We start from the raw sequence: 13181 nt of genomic DNA on the forward strand, positions 1-13181 counted from the left end.
GGTAGCCAATTTATCACCAAGGTAACCTAGAGAGTCACTATTTTTGTTAAAATGGGCGGCAATATTTCATATACCTGAGGTGAAATAAGAATGATATGCGCATATGTTGCTATGGTGCTACATAATGAACAGCAGGAATTAACCCACATCATTCTCTAGACGACACTAGTATTTCTCTATGTCTGCAATAGCACGCACTATTAATTTGTTGAACCCATTCTTCTTGAGGTGTGACTGACTAACAGTAATGATAAACCGGCTAAACAGTAAAAGTATTGGATGGTTAGCTAATGGATGGTTAGCTGACACCCATTTAGACAGTTCTCAAGTTCTAGTTCTACTGTATGTGGTCCTCTTAGAAGTAGTGACAATAGGCTAAGAAACACTTAAATATCCTAGGCTACTTACTTGATATGGGCCTGGGCTTTGTTGGCTGCCTCGTTGTACTGCTCAGTCGTCTGCTGATAGTAGTCAAAATGCAAAAAGACAGAGATAAAGGAGCAGTCTAGTTATACCAATTAGCTGGAAACATCTTGTACATCTAAGTATCATGTTTGGATTATATGACAGTTTTTTTGCTTCATTTCAAGCTCTGATATGCCAGCCTAGTTAAACACCACTGAAATGTCAAATTCATAAACAGGGGAACTTTTGACCTAACAGTATCAGTAACAAACCTGATCATTGATACTCTACTGGAACTTCATCAAAGGGGCAGTGCAGTTAAAAAATGTGATTTTCTCCTTTTTTATGAGATTTCCACACTATGAGGACGAAAAAACACTCAGAAATTGTGAAAATTATGATAATGCCCTTTTTGTGTAAGAGCTGTGTCACGATCGTCGTTGGAAGCATACTCGGACCAAAGCGCAGCCTGATCTGGGTTCCACATGTTTATTAAATTAAACTCTCAAAAAAACAATAAAGAACAAACGAACACGTGAAGCTATGGAGTGCTCACAGGCAACTACACATAAATAAGATCCCACAAAACACAGTGGGAAAATGGCTGCCTAAATATGATCCCCAATCAGAGACAACGCTAAACAGCTGCCTCTGATTGGGAACCATACCAGGCCAACAAAGAAATGCACACACTAGATTACCCACCCTAGTCACACCCCAACCTAACCAAAATAGAGACTAAAAAGGCTCTCTATGGTCAGGGCGTGACAAGCTGTTTGAAAAAAAGTCCTGGAATTTCAGCCTGTTCAGGTGAGATGGAACTTTTGGCCCACATCATGACATCACAATGTGATCTGATTATAATACACCAATGACTGTTCATCTGGGTAAGGGTGTGGGCTCTAGACTATCCTATCAGCCAGTCAGGGCTGTGTATGTAAATATCTCCAAATTTGTTTCCTAACACCCACACGATCAAACTGAGCATTTCAATGGCTCAGGGAAAGAAATTATTCAAAATATGTTTTGCAGTCATTTTCATTAATGCGGTGGCATTTAAACAGCAATTCCATCATAAAAAGAGACTAGAACCTAGAGGGTATGGTCATATGCCCTCTATCCTGTTCTAATCAGTGGTCATAATGTCTAGTACACTGCAGACTAGAAAAACACATAGCAACGTGAAGCACTTGCTTCGATTGACAGTCAAACTGGGTATTGTCAAAAGTCCAAAGTTTTGTAACTCTGAATCGAAACCATTTCACCTTCGAGGTGAAGGTTCAGTGTAATTTTGTGTAACGTACAGTGCCTTCAGAAACATTTCCACATTTTGTTATGTTAAAACATAGGATTATAATTGATTTAATTGTCATTTTTGTCAACGATCTACACAAAATAATGTCAAAGTGGAAGATAAATTTAAACATTTGGTTTTTTTAATGGAAAATAGAGCACTAATATATTTTGATTAGATAAGTATTCAACCCCCTGAGTCAATGCACGTTAGAATCACCTTTAGCAGCGATTACAGCTGTGAGTCTTTCTGGGTAAGTCTTTAAGGGCTTTGCAAACCTGAATTGTACAATGTTTGCCATTATTCTTTTTTAAATTCTTCACGCATTGTCAAGTTGGTCATTGATCATTTTCAAGTCTTGCTATATATTTTGAAGCCAATTTAAGTCAAAACTGTAACTAGGCCACTCAAGAACATTCAATGTCATCTTGGTAAGAAACTCCAGTGTACATTTGGCCTAATGTTTTACATTGTCACGGCTGTCGTAAGGAGGAGCGGACCAAAGTGCAGCATGTGTGTCGTTCCACATATTATTTACACTGTGAAACTATGCAATACATATAAATAAACTGAATAACAAAAACAAAAAAACGTGATGCAGAGGTGAAACATACTGACTCAAAGATAATCTCCCATAAACCCGGATGGAAAAAAACCCTACTTAAGTATGATCTCACAATTAGAGACGAGGACCAGCTGCCTCTAATTGGAGATCATCCCAAACAAAACCCCAACATAGAAATACCTAAACTAGACCCTGACAACATAGAAATAGAAAACATAGAAAAAGACCCCCTGTCACGCCCTGACCTACTCTACCATAGAAAATAACATCTTTCTATGGTCAGGACGTGACATACATGCTGACCAAACCGGACACGCGCGTGCGTCCGCGTGCACACGTTTATTTTGTTCACCCACACCAGAAGCGATCAGTACAGGCAGGTTGAAATATCAAAACAAACTCTGAACCAGTTATATTAATTTGGGGACAGGTCAAAAAGCATTAAACATCTATGGCAATTTAACTAACTAGCTTGCTGTTGCTAGCTAATTTGTCCTGGTATATAAATATTGGGTTGTTATTTTACCTGAAATGCACAAGGTCCTAAACAACATCATAACCGCCATCGATAAGAGACTGTGCAGCCGTATTCATCGGCCTGGCCAAGGCTTTCGACTCTGTCAGTCACCACATTCTTATTGGCAGATTCAACAGCCTTGGCTTCTCAAATGATAGCCTCGCCTGGTTCACCAACTACTTCTCTGATAGAGTCCAGTGTGTCAAATCGGAGGGCCTGTTGTCCGGACCTCTGCCAGTCTCTATGGGGGTGCCACAGGGTTCAATTCTCGGGCCGACTCTCTTCTCTGTATACATCAATGATGTCGCTCTTGCTGCTGGTGATTCTCTGATCCACCTCTACGCAGACGACACCATTCTGTATACTTCTGGCCCCTCATTGGACACTGTGTTAACTAACCTCCAGACGAGCTTCAATGCCATACAACTCTCCTTCCATGGCCTCCAACTGCTCTTAAATGCAAGTAAAACTAAATGCATGCTATTCAATCGATCACTGCCCGCACCTGCCCGCCCGTCCAGCATCACTACTCTGGACGGCTCTGACTTAGAATAAGTGGACAAATACAAATACCTAGGTGTCTGGTTAGACTGTAAACTCTCATGTAGGACTTCACATGTGCTTAGCTATATTCCTTTTCTTTTTATCCTTAAAAACTCCCCAGTCCTTAAAGATTACAAGCATACAGTACCCATAACATAAAGCAAGCCACCACCATGCTTGAAAATATGAAGAGCCATACTCAGTGATGTGTTGTGTTTGCCCCAAACTATCAAGGCACAAGGCGAGACCCAAATACAGAGACAGGAGGCAGATGTCACATCGTTCGTGACTGTGTGCCGTCTCAGGAGGTTCCGGACTGTGGGCCGTCTCAGGAGGTTCCGGACCGTAAAACGTCGCCGGAAGCTCTGGACTGGGAACTGTCGCCGGAAGCTCTGGACTGGGAACTGTCGCCGGAAGCTCTGGACTGGGAACTGTCGCCGGAAGCTCTGGACTGGGAATGCGCACTGGAGGCCTGATGCGTGGGGCTGGCATAGGTGGTGCCAGACTGGTAACATGCACCTCAGGGCGAGTGCGGGGAGCAGGAACAGGACACACTGGACTGGAGAGACTCACTGGAGGCCTAGTGCGTGGAGCCGGGACAGGTGGCCCCAGACTGGTGACACGCTCTTCAGGGCAAGTGTGAGGAGCTGGGACAGGGTATACTGGACTGTGGGGGCGCACTGGAGGTCTGGAGCGTATGGCTGGTACAACCCGTCCTGGCTGGATGCTCAGTGTAGCCCGGCAAGTGCGGGGAGCTGGCACAGGACAAACTGGGCTGTGAAGGCATACTGGCGACACAGTGCGTAGAGCTGGCGTAGGATATCCTGGACCGAGGAGGCGTACTGGAGACCAGGAGCACTGAGCTGGCACAATCCTTCCTGGCTGAATGCCCACTCTAGCACGACAAATGCGGGGAGCAGGCACAGAGCACACCGGGCTATGAATGCGCTCTGGTGATATAGTCCGCATCACAGCATAACTCGGTGCCTGACTGGTCACATGCTCCCTACGGTAAGCACGGGGAGTTGGCTCAGGTCTACAACCTTACTCCGTCAATCTCCCCATGTGCCCCCCCCCCATTTTTTTTTTAGCTGTTTCTCGGGCTTCCATCGTTGCCGTGGTAGTTCCTCGTATTGTTGCCGTTCCTCTCTCGCTATCTCCGCCTGCTTCCATGGCAGGATGTCCTCCACTCTCTTCTCTCCCGAGCCCAGGATCTCTGCTCCTCCTGAGCACGCTGCTTGGTTCTTTGGTGGTGGGAGATTGCTATATTTTGAACTGTGAAACTATGCAAGATACACAACTAAACTAAAGAACAAAAACAACAAACCGTGACGAAGAGGTGCAACATACACTAACTCAAAAACAATCTCCCACAAACCCAGGTGGGAAAAACAACTACTTAAGTATGATCTCCAATTAGAGACAACGATGACCAGCTGCCTCTAATGGGTAGATTATCCCAAAAAACAACAGAAATACAAAAACTAGAACATAACATAGAAAATCTAAACTAGAAAATAAACCTGTCACGCCCTGACCTACTCTACCATAGAAAATAACAGCTTTCTATGGTCAGGACGTGACAGCAGATGTTTGGAGTCTTACTATGTTTATTGCAAGAGTCCAGGAGGTACAGAGTGGCAGACAGGCTCGTGGTCAAGGCAAAGTCCTGAAACAGGCAAGGGTCAAAACCAGGAGGACTTGAAAAAGGAGAATGCAAAAAGCAGGAGAACGGGGAAAACGCTGGTTGACTTGAAAACATACAAGACAAACTGGCACAGAGTGACAGGAAACACAGGGATAAATGCATTGGGGAAAACAAGTGACACCTGGAAGGGGTGGAGGCAATAATGAGCACAGGTGAAACTGATCAGGGTGGGACACAAACATAGTGCTTTGTATTCAGGACAAACAGTTAATTTCTTTGCTACATTTTTTTCAGTAATACTTTAGTGCCTTATTGTGAACAGGATGCATGTTTTGTAATATTTTTATTCTGTACAAGCGTCCTTCTTTTCACTCTGTCAACTAGTACAAAACGTTTCAGTAGAGAATCGATTAATCTGGTTTAGTTCTCTCTATGGGCCAAGCCTGTGGAAGGAAATAAAATGCCACAAACCCAATATTTGTTGTTCAAAGTCACACACACAGATACTATTGTGTATTGTGGAGTAACTACAATGTTGTTGATCCATCATTAGACTTTTTCCTATCACAATCATTAAACTCTGGAACTGGTTTAATATCACCATTGGCCTCATGGTGAAATCCCTGAGTGGTTTCCTTACTCAACTGAGTTAGGAAAGACGCCCGTATCTTTGTAGTGACTGGATGTATTGATACACCATCCAAAGTGTAATGAATAACTTCACCACGCTCAAAGGAATATTCAATGTATGTTTTTATTATTTTTACCCATATACCAATAGGTGCCCTTCTTTGCGAGGCATTGGAAAACCTCCCTGGACTTTGCTGTTGAATCTGTGCTTGAAATTCACTGCTCGACTGAGGGACCTTACAGATAATTGTATGTGTGGGGTACAGAGATTGGGTAGTCATTCAAAAATCATGTTAAACACCATTATTGCACACAGAGTCCATGTAACTTATTACGTGACTTGTTAATGTAACGGTATTCGTCGGTAGAAATGGACCAAGGCGCAGCGAGACTGAATACTCATACTTTAATAGACTCAAGTAAGGCATCCACAGGAAAACAATAACACGACAGCAACAGTTTGCAGGCTAACAAACGCAGTGCAAAACAACCACCCACAACCCCAAAGAAAAACACACACACCTATATAGGACTTCCAATCAAAGGCAACTCAACACACCTGCCTTCAATTGGAAGTCCCAATCAACAATACAAACATACCCAACACAAACATGCCACGTCCTGACCAAAACTAAAACACTAGCTCCATCTGCTGGTCAGGACGTGACAGTACCCCCCCTCAAGGTGCAGACCCCGGAATGCACCTACCAACAGAAAAACACCAACAAAAAACCCATAAACAATAACCCTTAAACAATAAGGGAGGGAAGGGAGGGTGGCTGCCGTCACCAACGGCACTGTGCTACACCCTCCCCCCCCCAACCCACCTATCCTGGAGGTGGCTCAGGTGCAGGCCGTGGACCTCGCTCCACCTTCGGCATCGCCCACCTTGATGGCGCCGATAGCTGCGCCGGGCCGACGGGCCACTCGGGCTGACCCTGGCAGACGGACCACTCGGGCTGGACCGGGGGACAGGAGGGCCCCTCGGGCTGGGCCGGGGGACAGGAGGGCCCCTCGGGCTGGGCCGGAGGGCAGGAGGGCCCCTCGGGCTGGGCCGGAGGGCAGGAGGGCCCCTCGGGCTGGGCCGGAGGGCAGGAGGGCCCCTCGGGCTGGGCCGGAGGGCAGTCTGGCCACTCCGGCAGTTCAGGGCAGTCTGGCCACTCCGGCAGTTCAGGGCAGTCTGGCCACTCCGGCAGTTCAGCGCAGTCTGGCCACTCCGGCAGTTCAGCGCAGTCTGGCCACTCCGGCAGTTCAGCGCAGTCTGGCCGCTCCGGCAGTTCAGTGCAGTCTGGCCGCTCCGGCAGTTCAGCGCAGTCTGGCCGCTCCGGCAGTTCAGCGCAGTCTGGCCGCTCCGGCAGTTCAGCGCAGTCTGGCCGCTCCGGCAGTTCAGCGCAGTCGGGCAGCTCTGGCGACTGTTGACTGGCGGGCAGCTCTGACGACTGTTGACTGGCGGGCAGCTCTGACGACTGTTGACTGGCGGGCAGCACTGACGACTGTTGACTGGCGGGCAGCTCTGACGACTGTTGACTGGCGGGCAGCTCTGACGACTGTTGACTGGCGGGCAGCTCTGATGACTGTTGACTGGCGGGCAGCTCTGACGACTGTTGACTGGCGGGCAGCTCTGACGACTGTTGACTGGCGGGCAGCTCTGACGACTGTTGACTGGCGGGCAGCTCTGGCGACTGTTGACTGGCGAGGCTGGGTTCACGCACTTGAAGCCTGGTGCGTGGTGCTGGTACTGGGCGTACCAGATTGTGAACACGCACCTCCATGCTAGTGCGGGGAGCTGGCCTGGGGCTCCATTCTTGCCCCGCAAAACTCCCGTTGTGCCCCCCCCTAAAAAATTATTGGGGGTGCCTCTCGGTCTCCCTTACCTCGCCAGCCTTCTTCCGCTGCTTGGTCCTTTGGTGGGTGGTTCTGTAACGGTATTCGTTGGTAGAAATGGACCAAGGCGCAGCGAGACTGTGAATACTCATACTTTAATAGACTCAAGTAAGGCATCCACAGGAAACCAATAACACGACAGCAACAGTTTGCAGGCTAACAAACGCAGTGCAAAACAACCACCCACAACCCCAAAGAAAAACACACACACCTATATAGGACTTCCAATCAAAGGCAACTCAACACACCTGCCTTCAATTGGAAGTCCCAATCAACAATACAAACATACCCAACACAAACATGCCACGTCCTGACCAAAACTAAAACACTAGCTCCATCTGCTGGTCAGGACGTGACAGTTAAGCACATTTTTACACCTGAAGTTATTTAGGCTTGTCATAACAAAGGACTTGAATACTTATTGACTCAAGACATTTCATATTTTAATTTTATATTAATTTGTAAATGTTTCTAAAAACATGAATCCACTTTTACATTATGGGATATTGTGTGTAGATTAGTGACACAAAATCTCCTCCTAGGCAACTACCTCGCATGTTAAAATCAGGCTGTAACCCAACAAAATGTGAAAAAAGTAAAGTGTCAATACTTTCTGAAGGCACTGTATATGACATTGAGGGTACAATAAAATAAGTGCACTATTAAAACCAATACCCATGGTCCCAACTCCTTATGCTTGTTCATTAATAATCGATGACATCCTCAAAGGATGGAGAGAACGGGAAGAGGATAATTGAAATGAAAAGAAAAAAGATGGGATCAAACATAAACATCCTCTACAATTCCATCCACCTATTCCCATAGACATTTTCATGTTATTCCACACACTCTAAGAATGGATTGGATTCATATGGCACCTTTCTTGGAGCGCAATGTAGTTTTATGGGGGGAAACTCATCATATCTCCTACCAATGGAAGGGTTACTCTTATTCTTGTTTCTTATATTCAGGATAACTGTCAGGAACTCTATAAATGTAGGAGGGGTGAAGTCAGGCGCAGGAAACCAAGGTACATGAACACACGTTTAATAGACACCAGTCCAAAATGCCAAACACAAGGCAGGGAACAAGGAATCCAACAATAGGCAACAACACCCAAACCGAGTTGGGACACATCCCAGGAAACCCGTATGCACAAATGAATGAAAGGCAGAGAAAAAAACAATCCCAACCCTAATATAGTAGAAACAAATAATCCCACACAACCCTAAACCAAAACAGACAGACTAAATACCCCCGCTAACGAACTAACTCAAAACAGGTGCTAACACAAAACAGACATCACCAAATTAAAATGAAAAGGAGATTGTTGGCAGCTAGTACGCCGGCGACGACGACCGCCGAGCGGGGAGAGGCACCACCTTCCGTAGACGTTGTGACAGTACCCCGGAGGGTGAGGCGCAGGGCGATCCGGATGGAGGCTGTGGAACTCCCGCAACAGTGATGGGTCCAAGATGTCCTCCACCGGTACCCAGCACCTCTCCTCTGGACCGTACCCCTCCCAGTCCACGAGGTACTGCAGGGCCCCTACCCGGCACCTGGAGTCCAAGATGGAATGAACTGTGTATGCCGGGGGGGGCGGAGGGACCTCCTGCACCTCAGCGTCCTGCAGTGGACCAGCTACCATCGGCCTGAGGAGAGACACATGAAACGAGGGGTTAATACGGTAATAAGAAGGGAGCTGTAACCTGTAACACACACTGTTTATCCTCCTCAGGACTTTAAATGGCCCCACAAATCGCGGACCCAACTTCCGGCAGGGCAGGCGGAGGGGCAGGTTCCGGGTCGAGAGCCAGACCCTGTCCCCTGGTGTGAACACGGGGGCCTCACTGCGGCGGCGGTCAGCTCTCTCCTTTTGCCGTCCACCAGCCCGTTTAAGGGATTCCTGGACGGCGCTCCAGGTCTCCTTAACCTGTTAGGGCTAGGGGGCAGCATTTGCACGTCTGGATAAAAAAAATGTACCCGATTTAATCTGGTTACTAATCCTACCCAGTAACTAGAATATGCATATACTTATTATATATGGATAGAAAACACTCTAAAGTTTCTAAAACTGTTTGAATGGTGTCTGTGAGTATAACAGAACTCATTTGGCAGGCAAAACCCTGAGACATTTTCTGACAGGAAGTGGATACCTGATGTGTTGTATTGACTTTAAACCTATCCCATTGAAAAACACAGGGGCTGAGGAATATTTTGGCACTTCCTATTGCTTCCACTAGATGTCACCAGCCTTTACAAAGTGTTTTGAGTCTTCTGGAGGGAGATCTGACCGAACAAGAGCCATGGAACGATGATGTCCCATTAGACACCTGGCGCGCGAGTTCATGTTGGGTACCCTCGTTCCAATACGTTATAAAAGAGTATGCATTCGTCCACCTTGAATATTATTCATGTTCTGGTTAAAAAAGGCCCTAATGATTTATGCTATACAACGTTTGACATGTTTGAACGAACGGAAATATATTTTTTCCCCTCGTTCATGACGAGAAGTCCGGCTGGCTTAGATCATGTGCTAACAAGACGGAGATTTTTGGACATAAATGATGAGCTTTTTTGAACAAAACTACATTCGTTATGGACCTGTGATACCTGGAAGTGACATCTGATGAAGAGAATCAAAGGTAATGGATTATTTACATAGTATTTTCGATTTTAGATCTCCCCAACATGACGTCTAGTCTGTATCGCAACGCGTATTTTTCTGGGCGCAGTGCTCAGATTATTGCAAAGTGTGATTTCCCAGTAAGGTTATTTTTAAATCTGGCAAGTTGATTGCGTTCAAGAGATGTAAATCTATAATTCTTTAAATGACAATATAATATTTTACCAATGTTTTCTAATTTTAATTATTTAATTTGTGACGCTGACTTGACTGCCGGTTATTGGAGGGAAACGATTTCCTCAACATCAATGCCATAGTAAAACGCTGTTTTTGGATATAAATATGAACTTGATAGAACTAAAAATGCATGCATTGTCTAACATAATGTCCTAGGAGTGTCATCTGATGGAGATTGTAAAAGGTTAGTGCATCATTTTAGCTGGTTTTATGGTTTTGGTGACCCTGTCTTTGACTTGACAAAACATTACACACAACTCTTGTAAATGTACTGTCCTAACATACTCTAAATTTATGCTTTCGCCGTAAAACCTTTTTGAAATCGTAAAACGTGGTTAGATTAAGGAGATGTTTATCTTTCAAAGGGTGTAAAATAGTTGTATGTTTGAAAAATTTGAATTTTGACATTTATTTGGATTCAAATTTGCCGCTCTTGAAATGCACCTGCTGTTGATGGAGTGCACCACGGGTGGCACGCTAGCGTCCCACCTAGCCCATAGAGGTTAAAGCGCTGTACCCAGTCCTCCACCGCAGGAGCCTCAGTCTGGCTCTGATGCCAGGGCACCAGGACCGGCTGGTAACCCAACACACACTGAAAGGGCGACAGGTTAGTAGAGGAGTGGCGGAGAGAGTTCTGCGCCATCTCGGCCCATGGCACAAACCTCGCCCACTCTCCCGGCCGGTCCTGGCAATAGGACCGCAGAAACCTGCCCACGTCCTGGTTAATTCTCTCCACCTGCCCATTACTCTCGGGGTGAAAACCTGAGGTCAAACTGACCGAAACCCCCAGTCGCTCCATAAACACCCTCCACACCTGGGACGTAAACTGGGGACCCCGATCAAAGACGATGTCCTCAGGCACCCCGTAGTGCCGGAAGACATGAGCAAACAGGCCTACCGCGGTCTGTAGGGCCGTAGGAAGACCGGGCAAAGGGAGTAGACGGCAGGACTTAAAGAACCGATCCACAACGACCAGGATCGTGGTGTTCCCCTGAGACGGCGGGAGATCGGTGAGGAAATCCACTGACAGGTGGGACCATGGCCACTGTGGAACGGGGAGGGGCTGTAGTTTCCCTCCTTGGCAGGTTTCTAGGAGCCTTACACTGGGCGCACACCGAACAGAAGGAGACATAGAGCCTCACGTCCTTCACCAATGTGGGCCACCAGTACTTCCCTCTAAGACCCCGCACCGTCCGCTCAATCCCTGGATGACCCGAGGAGGGTAGCGTGTGCGACCACCTGATCAACCGATCGCAGACACCGAGCAGGACGTACTTCCGACCCGCGGGACACTGAGGTGGAGTAGGTTCTGACTGTAACGTCCACTCGATGTCCGCATCCACCTCCCAGACCACCGGTGCCACCAGACAGGAGGCCGGAAGTATGGGAGTGGGGTCGATGGACCGTTCCTCGGTGTCGTAGAGACGAGACAGTGTGTCGGCCTTGGTGTTCCGGGAACCTGGGATGTACGAGATAGTGAACTGGAATCTCGTGAAAAACATAGCCCACCTGGCTTGACGAGGGTTCAGTCTCCTCACCGCCCGGATGTACTCCAGATTACGGTGGTCAGTCCAGAAGAGAAAAGGGTGTTGCGCCCCCTCGAGTCAATGTCTCCACACCTTCAGGGCCCTTACCACAGCCAGCAACTCCCTGTCCCCCACATCATAGTTACACTCCGCCGGACGCAGCTTCTTAGAAAAGAAAGCAAAGCGGCGAAGCTTCGGGGGCGCGCCCGAGCACTGTGACAGCACGGCTCCAACCCCAGCCTCGGACACGTCCACCTCCACTATGAATGGCAAAGAGGGGTCCGGATGCACCAGCACTGGAGCATCGGTAAACAGAGTTTTCAGCCGACAAAAGGCTCCGTCCGCCTCCGCCGTCCGCCTCCGCCGACCACCGCAGCTGCACCGGCCCCCCCTTCATCAGTGAGGTAATGGGAGCCGCCACCTGCCCAAAGCCCCGGATAAACCTCCGGTAGTAATTGGCAAACCCTAAGAACCGCTGCACCTCCTTAACCGTGGTCGGAGTCGGCCAATTACGCACGGCCGAAATGCGGTCACATTCCATCACCACCCCGGATGTGGAAATGCGATACCCCAGAAAAGAGACGGCTTGTTTAGAGAACACACATTTCTCAGCCTTGACGTACAGGTCATGCTCCAACAGTCGCCCAAGCACTTTATGCACTAGAGACACATGCGCGACGCGTGTGGCGGAGTAGATCAGAATGTCATCGATGTACACCACCACACCCTGACTGAGCAGGTCCCGGAGAATCTCGTCTACAAAGGATTGGAAGACGGCTGGAGCATTCTTCAACCCATAATGCATGACGAGGTAATCATAATGGCCAGATGTGCTACTAAATGCGGTTTTCCACTCATCCCCATCTCGGATACGCACCAAATTTTCCGCGCTCCTGAGATCCAGTTTTGTGAAGAAGCGTGCCCCGTGAAAAGACTCCACCGCCGTAGCGATGAGAGGTAGCGGGTAACTGAAACCCACCGTGATGGAATTTAGACCTCTATAGTCAATGCACGGACGCAAACCTCCCTCCTTCTTCACAAAAAAGAAGCTCGAGGAGACAGGTGATTTGGATGGCTGAATGTATCCCTGCCTCAAGGACTAAGTGACGTATGTCTCCATAGCCACTGTCTCCACCTGAGACATGGGATTCACGTGACTCCTGGGAAGTGCAGCGTTAACCTGGAGGTTTATCGCACAATCTCCTCGTCGATGACGTGGTAATTGAGTCGCCTTCATTTTACTGAAGGCGATAGCCAAATCGGCATATTCTGAGGGAATGCGCACGGTTGAGACTTGGTCTGGACA

Source organism: Salmo salar, chromosome 22 (assembly GCF_965601325.2).
Source record: "Salmo salar chromosome 22, fSalSal1, whole genome shotgun sequence".
Lineage (NCBI taxonomy): Eukaryota > Metazoa > Chordata > Actinopteri > Salmoniformes > Salmonidae > Salmo > Salmo salar.